Source organism: Athene noctua, chromosome 9 (assembly GCF_965140245.1).
Source record: "Athene noctua chromosome 9, bAthNoc1.hap1.1, whole genome shotgun sequence".
Taxonomy (NCBI): domain Eukaryota; kingdom Metazoa; phylum Chordata; class Aves; order Strigiformes; family Strigidae; genus Athene; species Athene noctua.
This window is the reverse complement of record NC_134045.1, coordinates 16925903-16936369: the sequence shown is the minus strand read 5'-3', so window position 1 is coordinate 16936369 and position 10467 is coordinate 16925903. Positions and strand designations below refer to the sequence as shown.

At 42.9% G+C, this 10467-nt stretch overlaps 1 protein-coding gene across 1 annotated transcript in view; it reads left to right on the top strand.

Annotated features, from left to right (window-relative positions):
* Positions 1-41: 41 nt before the first annotated feature.
* The window catches only part of GARRE1 (granule associated Rac and RHOG effector 1), a 62282-nt gene continuing 51856 nt past the window's right edge, over positions 42-10467 (top strand). The window contains exon 1 of the mRNA XM_074912970.1: positions 42-108. The gene's annotated coding sequence lies outside the window, so the exon portion shown is untranslated. The remainder of the gene's footprint in view (positions 109-10467) is intronic.

Genomic DNA, 10467 nt, shown 5'->3' with positions numbered 1-10467 from the left:
GCTCCGCCCGCCCCCTCGCCCGGCCCCTCCCCGGCGCCCGGCGGAGGAGCCGCCGTTTCCGGAGTACACAGAGCGGGCTGGCCGCGCCGCGGGGGCTGTCGCGGGCAGGTGAGTGAGCGCCGCCGCTCCCGCCGCCCGGCCTTCCCCCGGCCTGGGCTGTCCCCGGCCGCTGCCCGCGGGCGGCCGGTGGCAGCCCCGCAGCGCGGCCGGCGGGGCCCTGGCGGTGCGAGGCACCGGGCTGGCATGGACGGCGTTACCGCCGCTCCTCCCTCCCCGGGCGCCGAGGGGGACGGGGCGCGGAGGAGGGCGGCCGGCGGCCGCTCGGGGGAGCCCCACCGGGCCGCGGCGGGGGGCAGCGGCTGGGAGGAGCCGCCGGCGGCTGCGGCCGCGAGGAGCCCCGGCCGGGGGGGAGGGCGGCGGCGGTGCCCCGGGGCGCGGCCCGGGGGTTGTCGCCGCGCTCCCTCGGCGGGGCCGGGCCGGCCCTGTGGCGGCGGGGGCAGCCGCGGCGCGGGCGTGCAGCGCGGGGCGGTGGCGAGGCTGCGGCCGCCCGCCAGCCGCCGCCCCCCCCCCCCCAGTCCCCCCCCCGCTTCCCGCCGCCGTGACCCGTGTGCGGGCAGCCCCGGGCAGCGCGGCGGGGGCTGGGACTGCGCCTGCGGGAATTCCTGCGCACCTTCCTGCGAAATAGTGACCCGCGGCCACCCGGGGCGCCAGCCCGCCCCGGCCCGGCGGCGAGACCCCGCCGCGGGGCCCTCCCCGGAGGGCGGCGCGGCGCTGCCCCGGCCCGGCCGGGGGCTGCCGGCCGTGGGGCGGCCCCGCTGGCCGTGCGGGCCTCCCGGGCGGTGCCGCCGGGACCTGCCCCGCGGGGGGGTTGTCACGTCGGCCTGCCCGGAGCACACCTCGTCGCGGTGCCCGCGGTGCGTTCTCTTCGCGGCCCTCGGCCCGAGGGCCTGCGGGCAGGGCTCGCCCCGTCCGGGCGGCCGCTGCAGTGGGCTGCACTCGGACGGGTCTTTCACCTGATGCCCTCTGAAAGCGCTGGTGGTTGTTACCTGGCCTTTATTGCATTGTATGCATATGCTAACTGCAAGCAGAAGAGGATAACGCGTTCTGGGTTGTAGCTTCAAACTTTACTAATATACCTTTGCTTCTCCCTGCTTGGGGGGTTTGTTGTTTGAATGGGGAAGCGGTGGTGCAGGTATGTGTCAGGTGGATGTTGGCTTAGAAATTTGGAAGAAGTTAAAAGATCTTGTTTGTTTGTTCTGTGTGAGATTATAAACCTTGTTACAAGTATAAATCGGCCATTATTATTATCATTGTTGGTTTTATAGAGGAACAGATGTCTGGGTGTCGTGAAGAGTGGCTCACGTCAGCCGTGTGTACCCTCGATAACCTGTTTGGCTTTTCCGAGTCGGTCAGCCTGTGGCTCCGGAGGCCGACGCATCTGTCAGAAGGTTGAGGCTTGGTTCCAGAAATGGCACTGCATCTTGTAACTGCCGGTGTGGCTGTTGGATAATCTCAGATCTGGAGGTTGGAGAGACAGTCGCTGTGGATTTTAAGGTTATTGTTGTTTGACGTTTCTGTTTCCTTAGCCTGGTGCTGCCTTGCAAAGGGGCGGTGGTGCTTTTGAGGAACTGTTGTTGTTTTCTGTGGGTAATGGGCGGCTGAAGCTCCTGCGGTCCGCTCCCCTGCCCTCACCTCTCTGAGGTATGTGGTGTGTGTCGTGTAGCTCCCAGCCACCTTGAAGGGTTTGGTATGCAGCTCGTGGGATCGGGAGTGTTGGCCGATCTTAGTATGTGCACAGGTGTTATTTGTGTATCGTGGATATCAACATGATTTTGCACTTGGCTGGAGTCTTTTATGAAGCAACAGTTTTACAGAAGATAATTTGAACCCTTCTGGAAAGAATTGCTATTTTTCCAAGTTCAAGACTTGCCCATGGTTTTATTTTCTTCGTAGTGGTTTTTTTTTTGTTTTTTTTTTTTTTTCCTCTTTTATCTTCTGTACTTTCCCTTCTAGAAGGAAGGACTTTCTCAGTATTTAATCTGTGGTTGTGAAGGTGTGTTTCAGGCCAACATACGTGTTTCTGGTGCTTTGTGGAACCTTTTGGGGTGTGAGGAACTGGGCAGAAGGCAGCACAGAGCCACTGCTTCCCATGCATCTTGTGGTGCTGCTTCCTAGGTCAGTGTAAGGCATAAATCTGTCTGTTAGTGTTTATTTTTCTGTATCAGGAGTTACTTAGAGATGTTAGGAAACTAGAAATAATGCATACAGGGAGTATTCTTCTAGTCAAAAGTCTCTTCTGAGACTGAAATTTCATTAACAGGTAAATAATTCTTCATCAAACTAATATGAAAATATTTGCTACAGATGTTTAAAAGAGAAGTCTAGGTTTCTTCCGCTTCTTAGGCATCAACTTGTATTTGATTACTTGACTCCTTTTCCACTGGAATCTTATTTTTCGCAGGTTTTTTTTTCTTCTTGCTGTCTCCAACCTGAGAGCTTTTTTTCCTCACTTCCCATTACTTGTTACTTTTCAACACCTTTTCTTCTCCATACAAACGACAGCCAGTTTTTCTTTGCAGCAAAGCAACTGTATTTTTGCTGTCCTATAAGGTATAAGTAAGCTTCCCTTTATACCCTGAATTAACTGTAGTTTTAAGTATTGCTACTTGCCTCTTGTTACTCAAAACAGGATTGTGTCAAGAGAAATTGGGCTGCTGCTTTTGTTTATATAGTGGTACTGTAATAGGGAAAGACTTGTTCTTGGTATGATGAATGCTGGTACACCAGAAATCCTCCTAATGATAGTGATTAATGGGTGCTGCTCAAAATAGCTATCAGTGATATGACTAATTGTGCCATATGAAAAGAGCTCCTTTATTCTCAGTAATCTCAAGGTGTTTCTACAGTTTTAGAGAAATGCCTGATCTGTGCAGGCAGAGCTGCACAGTGAAATGAGGAACTTGCAGTGAACTATGGCAATTCTTTAAGAGCTTGCTGCTGCACTGCAAAACCACTTGGGTCTGAAAATGAAGACTATCTCCTTGTGGTTACTGTAGGTAGATAGAATATTATTACTGGAATTGGATGTTAGCCAGAGCAACACCCTACATGTTGGAAACAATGCCAGGGTATTGTTAGTAGCTATAGAAGGGGTTTTATATCATACATGAAAGATGACATTTCCACCAGCATGGGTAACCTCATCACAAAACATTGTGTTCAGAGGGCAGCTGGCTCTCTTAGGCTTGACAAAATCTACATTGTAATCACACCGGTCCTCCTAGAGCTTGGTGATATGTCTGGATTAGTGTTTCTTAAGCTTCATTGGCCTTTGGGTAACAACAGTTTATTAGTAACATGCCGCAGGCAATCTTGTGCTCTCCAGGCAATATCGTATTCCGTGTTCTGTTTAGATTTTGTATGTGTTGTGGTTGAAAGCAATGCTGGAAGCTTATATGGGGACTGCAGATCTAAAACATAGAAGGTGCTGTTTCTTGGTATCTGTAAAATCTGAAGTTCTGCCTGGTAGGATGAAAAAGTATCTTGAAAGTAGAATTTGTTAAAGATGAGCTCCAAACTCCCTGAGAAAAAGCTAGTAGTAGTTGTGTTTTGTTGTGCCTCTGGCTTCGTGTGGGTTTCTTCTCTTCTGCTCTTTGTGTACCTCAAGATAATTTCATGGCAGGAGGGGTTTAAACATTCATCCTTTCTGCTGCTGAAGAAACTGTGAAGGTATGTGTGTGGGGAGCAGGAGACATTTGTTTCGCAAGTACTGCTTTGCAGGTTAATTGCTGATTTGGTCCAATATGATCCCAGTCTTCTAGTGTTCTGTGAATAAACCATTTTGATCCGGTCCTTGAAATTTGCCAAAACAGTAATTAAAAAAAAATATTTTTTTTTCCTATGAAACTTCAAAAAGATGACTGTGTTAATGAGATGTGTTTTACTTTGCTCTAATATGACAAGACAAATTATTTTGAGAACTCTGGTCTTGAAATATCAATCTTGTCTTACTCTGCTGTAATTAATGAAGAGTAGTGTGTTGATCACTTAAGATAATTTGGAGGGATTCATCTGTGTAGTTCTGTTAAGGTCATAAACTTTGCATGAGGCAAACTGACTTCCAGGGCCCCGGGCTGGAGCAGCCTTGGGGTACAAGAGAAAGAGGGCTGTGTGTCCAGGAAACAATAGAATAGAGGGTCTAGAAATGCTGGTTAAATTTTGACAAATGAAAGAAAAGGGCTGGAAAGGGGAGTGTGGAGTACTCCAGGTGTGGCTGGGGGAGTCCTGAGATGTCTGAGTGAAGATCAGTGTGGGTGTAGCTGAGGTGGGAGTAACTGAGGCTCTGCAAGGCTTTTGGGCACATTCCAGAGCCTTTATAGCAAAGTTAGACATTTCTCCAGCTGTGGTATTGCATACCATCGGTAGTACCTTGGCTTCAGTCTAATAGTAACATACAGCAGCTTATCAGGGCAAGCACCTATTAGAACTTTTAATTAAAAAAATTCAAATTTGACTTGGGATATTCTATGGCTTTGCTTTGAAGAACTATTTTCACGAAGGACATGCTGTCCCTTCCAATGAAAGCCCTTGTAGAAGAACAGCATAGCACCAGTTGATAGAAGAATTTTTGCTGTATTAGCTAAAAAGCAAAACAAAAATTTTAGAAAGTTTTTGCTGTAAAGTAGCTGGCCATGTTTTTTAAAATAAATTTTTACCTTTTGTGTTTTTACTGTTAGGGTCACATCAGAGAAAATAATTCCTTGGGAAACATCTTTACGATACCTCCCTAAACTGTGGCCAATTTCTGCATAATGTTTTTAGTAAAATTTTTTCTTTGAAATGACTGGTGCATATTTTCTGTTTTAGGCTAGCTAGATATTGTCTTGCAACATAGCTCTAGTCCTTCTTTGTGGTCTTTTGTTTCTTGCTTTTCTAACAGTTTTCTGCTTTTTCAAGTGGTTAGGGGTTTTTTGGTCAATGTCACTCTTTGTTTTGTTTTATCTAGTCATGTTTCAGTGGGGTACTTGTCAGATGCTAATGTTTTCTGGTAAGCATTTCTGTATTACAGCATTGCAAAAGATGGATTATTTGGAAAATTTCAGCAGGAAGATCCCTCCACTACCTTGTCAGCCACCCCTTCTCAGGTTTACATCTTCTATTTTTGTTCTTTCCTGACACTATATGTGTGTTAGAAAGTTGCAAGAAAACATGCTAAGTGGTTGTTTAATAACAGTATTTTAGGTGTGATTCTTGTTTAGTTGTGCACTCAGCGTTGACATTTAAATGGTACTGTCTAATTACAGAGAATTCCTCACAGGCTCTGTGCAGTGTACTCTGCAATCTGGGAATGGAACAAAACTCCTCAACTTAAACAGTTTCTGAATGTAATGGAAAGTTTGTTTCCATTGGCAGAAACAATAATACCTTTGATTCTTTAATGCTTTATTCTAACATGCTGTATTTTGGGAACTTTAAAGCAATGTATGGAATGTGTAGTAGAGGAGAGGGTAGGGGAAGAGTAGGGAGAAAGGACGTGGTGGACATATTCTCCCCTTCTCCACAGGCATCCCTAGCATGATCCATTTGTGTGAGAGTTACCTAGCAATGAAATATATCTTTAATCCTGTCAGTAACTGAGTGTGTTTAGTTTCCCAAGTAAATTACCCTGCTGTGATAACTTGGTATGTTTGTTTCTGGAAGGTATTGGGAATTCCTCTGGATTTACTGGGGTAAAATGAGATCCTTTGAATCATGTCCACATGGTCTGTCTGATAACAGGATATTCAGAGAAACATTTCTAGGTATTTTTTTTGTTTATGGAAGTTGAACTTCCCACTCTTCCGTACAGATTACAGAACTTGGCTGATTGTGCTTCAGAACAGTTTGAGTCCAAGTACAAGAGTTTCCCCAGAGAAAGATAAAGCACCTGAATGTCTACAGCTCACATTCCAGAAAAATCTGGAGATCTTTTAAGTGTTGCTTCCTAAGAGTCTAAGTACAAGGTAATATTTTAAAAAGTTCCTTAAGTATACTTGAAGCTGTCAGTCTCATCCTGAAGAAGCTAGACATTCTTTTTGTGTGGCCCAGCATATAACAGAAATGCTGAAAACGGGTGAAAGCTGTAGTGACTAGAAAGGACAGACAGAGAAACACTCTTTTTGTTGTTGTCTTTTCTTGTGTCTGCATCCTCACAGCTTGAGTAAAAGACTGAGTATCACAGGGGAAAGATCACTTTGGGTAAATGTAATTCTATGCCAGACTCCAAAACATTTGAGGAACATACTCTCTTTCTGTTGAGTTTTACAAAATTGTTCTCAGAATGCTGTTTGTAAGTCTTGCACCAGATGGTATTGTGTAGAAGGCAGAAGAATACAAGGAGGAAGAGACTACCTAAAAATTTAATTCTTCCAGATCTGTATGGTGTTTTGCAGGCATTTCTCAGGGTAACATCAATGTAGAATATGTTAATCATCTCCAGATGTTCAGAAGAAACCATGTTTGTCAAATGAAGGTAAAAATGAACACAGGTTTTCATAATTTGTTCAAGTCAGCTGTGTTTAGTAGAAGATGGAAAGATCCTGAGGATATATTATTTGGTGGGAGGGAAGAATAGCAATATTGCCTGCTGTGGAGTGGTCTGCAGTTCTTTGTCCAAACAGGAACTGAAGCTGGGTGGTGTAGAATAGTGTTAACTAAAACTGTGCGAATATGTGGTTACAACATCAGTGAAATCAAGAACTTTAATATGGTGCTGAAAAATAGACCTACTGTTAAATAAGCTTGTATCACATAGAAAAGCTAAAACCTTTATTAAATAAAAAGCAAGAGAATGAAAAAAATGTATACAATTTGGTAGTGATCGGAATTTTGTTTTACTGAGTTCAGTTCTGACTGGTGCAAAAGAAATGATCAAGACTGTCAGATTACCAGTGTTGTCAGCAGGAAAGCAAAGGTTTGAGTGGATACTTGTACATTCTTCACCTATGGTGAGCAAACTGGGAATACTGTACTAACTCACTGGCAGAGTACAAATGAACTCTGTCTTTCTACTGATGTAGATACGCAAGTTATGATACAAGCAGTGTTAAGGTTTCGGTAGTAACTTGCACTTCTGTTTTAGCTATTTTTGAAGAGAAGTTGCTGAAGTTTATGTATAGACCAACAGGGTAGGTTAACTAACAACTTAAATTTTCTAAATTAATGCAAGTGTAAGTGGAATTTTAATTCTGTGGCTTATTTTTCTTAAGAGACTTCCATGCTGGTGAAAACTGTATGGGGTGCTGAAAGGAAATGCCAATTACTAGAACAAAACCCTGAAAAAAAGAGCATGTATACTGTTACTGGAAATATGTTTGGTTCTGTATTAAAACGTTGGAAGTGTCCTTACTCAAAGAGCTTCCAGTCTTTCTCTGTCTTGTGCTGCTTTCAGGAAAACATTTTCTCTCAAGCAATCCTGTTAGATCTCATAATAAAGTTCTTTGTCAAAACATTGCAATGATTTCCAGGGCAACAGATTGTGGTATTGAATTCAGCACTTTGACCTCATTTCAGGTCTGAAGAGGAGTGAGTGTGGTAAAGTTTTAGACAAGTTCTTACAAAATAACTTTGGTAATTAGCAAACTTTATATAAAATTTGGCCATGAATTTAACATGGCTTTGTTCACAAGTTCAGTTTAGCAGAGGTATTCTATAGATCCAACTTATCAACCCTGATTCTCTTTCATATAATATTTGGTCTTAAAACTGAAATAGTAATTTGGCTCATAGGACAGCCTATGGTCTAGTTTGGCACTTTGGTCAAGTGCACTTACTGCTTTATCTGTGTGGAAATGTGGTACATCTGACCTGCGCTATTTTGGAATTAATCTGTTCCTTAGTTTTGTGGTTAGAAAAGATCCTGGTCTGGTTAAGTGAAATCTATTGCTCTGCAGATCTTGCTGGACATGAGATCTTTTGAAAACCACTAATGACACATTTTTTACTTCTGTATAGGAATTTTACATTTTTGTGGTGATGGATTGGTATGATAGAGTAAATGTGTAGTTGACACACAAGAGTTAGAGAAGTGTTTTTTGGGAAGAGTGCGTTTTCTGCCTTTGAAGACACAGCAGGAAAGGAGGTTTTTTTCTTTTTTCTGTTTTAGTTTCTGGAACAGTTGAGTTCTAGGAGGTTTGATTAGGCTTGTCTGATATAGTCAGACAAATGAATAACAGACCATGATTTGCCTCTTAATTATCCTTCCCCTGAACATGTGTTAAAAGATTCTAGCTTGTCTCTCACTCTACCTTATCTTTCCATATCACGGTGACCATGAGGGCTGCAGAGGTCCCTTTCAAATAAGATGCTGTCTTTCAAGCATCGGGAGGTGTTTTTATCACTGAATCTCTAACTATTTAAGTTGTTGCTGGTGAGATGTCAGAATAACTATTCCGAAACCTCTTACGGTGTCTTTGATTCTGGATGTTTTTCTGAAGAGTATTCTTTAACAAGACACGTTGTTGGACTGAACACTGGGTGGTGTGAATTGTTGTGGCTTACAGATACCAGAGTTCATGGCTCAATAGCTCCTCTGGCTTTAAAGGTACAATATATTAAGTTTAATTGGTTCTTAAACAGCTGCATAGAGTTTGCTTGTGCAATATATTGACGTGGGTTTTTTGGTGACAATTTAGCGTGTCTTTAAACTTCTCAAATCAGTTTGAGGAAATAACTGCAGATTAGTATGTTGCTGTTGGTCTCTTGAGAATCACCTGTCCTTATCCTCTTATTGTTTTGTGTTTTGGTGTATGCTTCTCTGTCCCTTGCACTTTGGGGGATTATTCACAGAAAATGTCTGTCTAGACTCTGCCTTCTCTTGTGTTTCAACACCTTTTGCTATGTGTTTGTTCCACTTGAAAGGTCTTCATGGCCCTCAACTTTGTGCACTGTGATAGAAGACTACTGCTAATATGATTAATAAAATTTGACTTGACATTAAGTTGTCATAACTTAGACACATAAGCATTTTTATGGGGTTTTTCAGCTTCACAGTGCAGCCAGTGGATGCTTTTCTCTGATGTAGTATGTTGTTACTGATACTTCAAGTTGCATCCTGAAACGGGAGGAAATTATGTAATTCAGTTAGTGACTTTCTGCTAAAAAGTTGTATCTGTATTTTGTTCTGAAATTGTTTTAGAGCAGATGAGGCAGTTTCTTTTCAAAAATTCTTGTGGTTTCAGGGAAGTAATATATTGTGTCTTCCTTGCATATGCTATTTGATATATTCTGTTCTGGTGTGCAAGTTGCTCATCTCTGCTGTGTTGATTGTTTTTCACTGCACATTAAATCATATATCAGGAAAAACAAGGGTAAGTATAGTTTATGACACTTTCTACACTACATTATTATGCTACTTTTCCTTTTAACTTAGGGTTTTATAAGTGATACAGTCCTTATAATTACAAGCATAGATAGGGAGGTATGCTGTATTTTGATCCAGTTGTTCAGTTGAGGAATAAATTATAATATGAATGTAGGGCATCTTGCATGCTGTGTCTGTGCTAAATATTTTTCTCTAAAATGAATCCTAATGTGAGAAAAGTTAAACTGGTGTAATTTGGAACAGTAGACTTGAAGCAAATATTATGCACCTAGATATGTGTGAATATTGATTATAGGGCTTGGTAGCATGTGGAAAACCAGATCGTGCCCGAAAGCACTGTTGACTTAGTGGACTTCTTGTCCCTTATTTAGCTGTCTCTAAAGGTTTGTGTTGTGAGGGTTTTTTTCCTGCTTCTTTTACATCACACTGTTGATTTAAGACCTATAGTTCATTGGCTTTTGCTTACCTTATGCTGTCACAGGCAGATAGCATTTTGGCCAAAAGACAGTGTTGTAAGGACAGTACTCCATCTGACATAGTCCAGACCTGGTGATCTCAGAAGACCCACTTAATATATTCTGAAAAAAAGCAGAGAATAGTAATTGCAGCTGTAGAAAATCACTGAAAGGGGAAGCATTTGACAAGCTGATTTATGTATGCATCAATTATGTGTCCTTAAATGCAAGATACCCTTGTCTTAGTACTGTTGTGTATTCCAGTGTTGCGTATTCCAGCACTGATAAGACCTTCCATATCTTTTAGGTAAGAACCAGCATTTTAAGAAGTAATACTTAGAAATTGTTGCCTTGTAGTTGATGTGAAGGAAATAATTATTTATTTTCACTGGTGGAATTATTTTTTTTCCTAAAACTGCTACTTGTGTTCTTCCATGTGGAAGGTGTTGCCTCAGCTTGAATGGGTGGTAAGCTGTAGGTTGTGTAGCAGGTACTTGTGGCATACTCACACTTACACTGTAATGCCTTCACTACTGCTTTCTTGTTTGTTTTCTTTTCTCTGTTCAAAGGTTTGGGTTTCTTGTTAAATACCTTCATATTGAAGACTGGTGAAAAACATATCAAAATAACTACTCTTAGTCATACATTCAA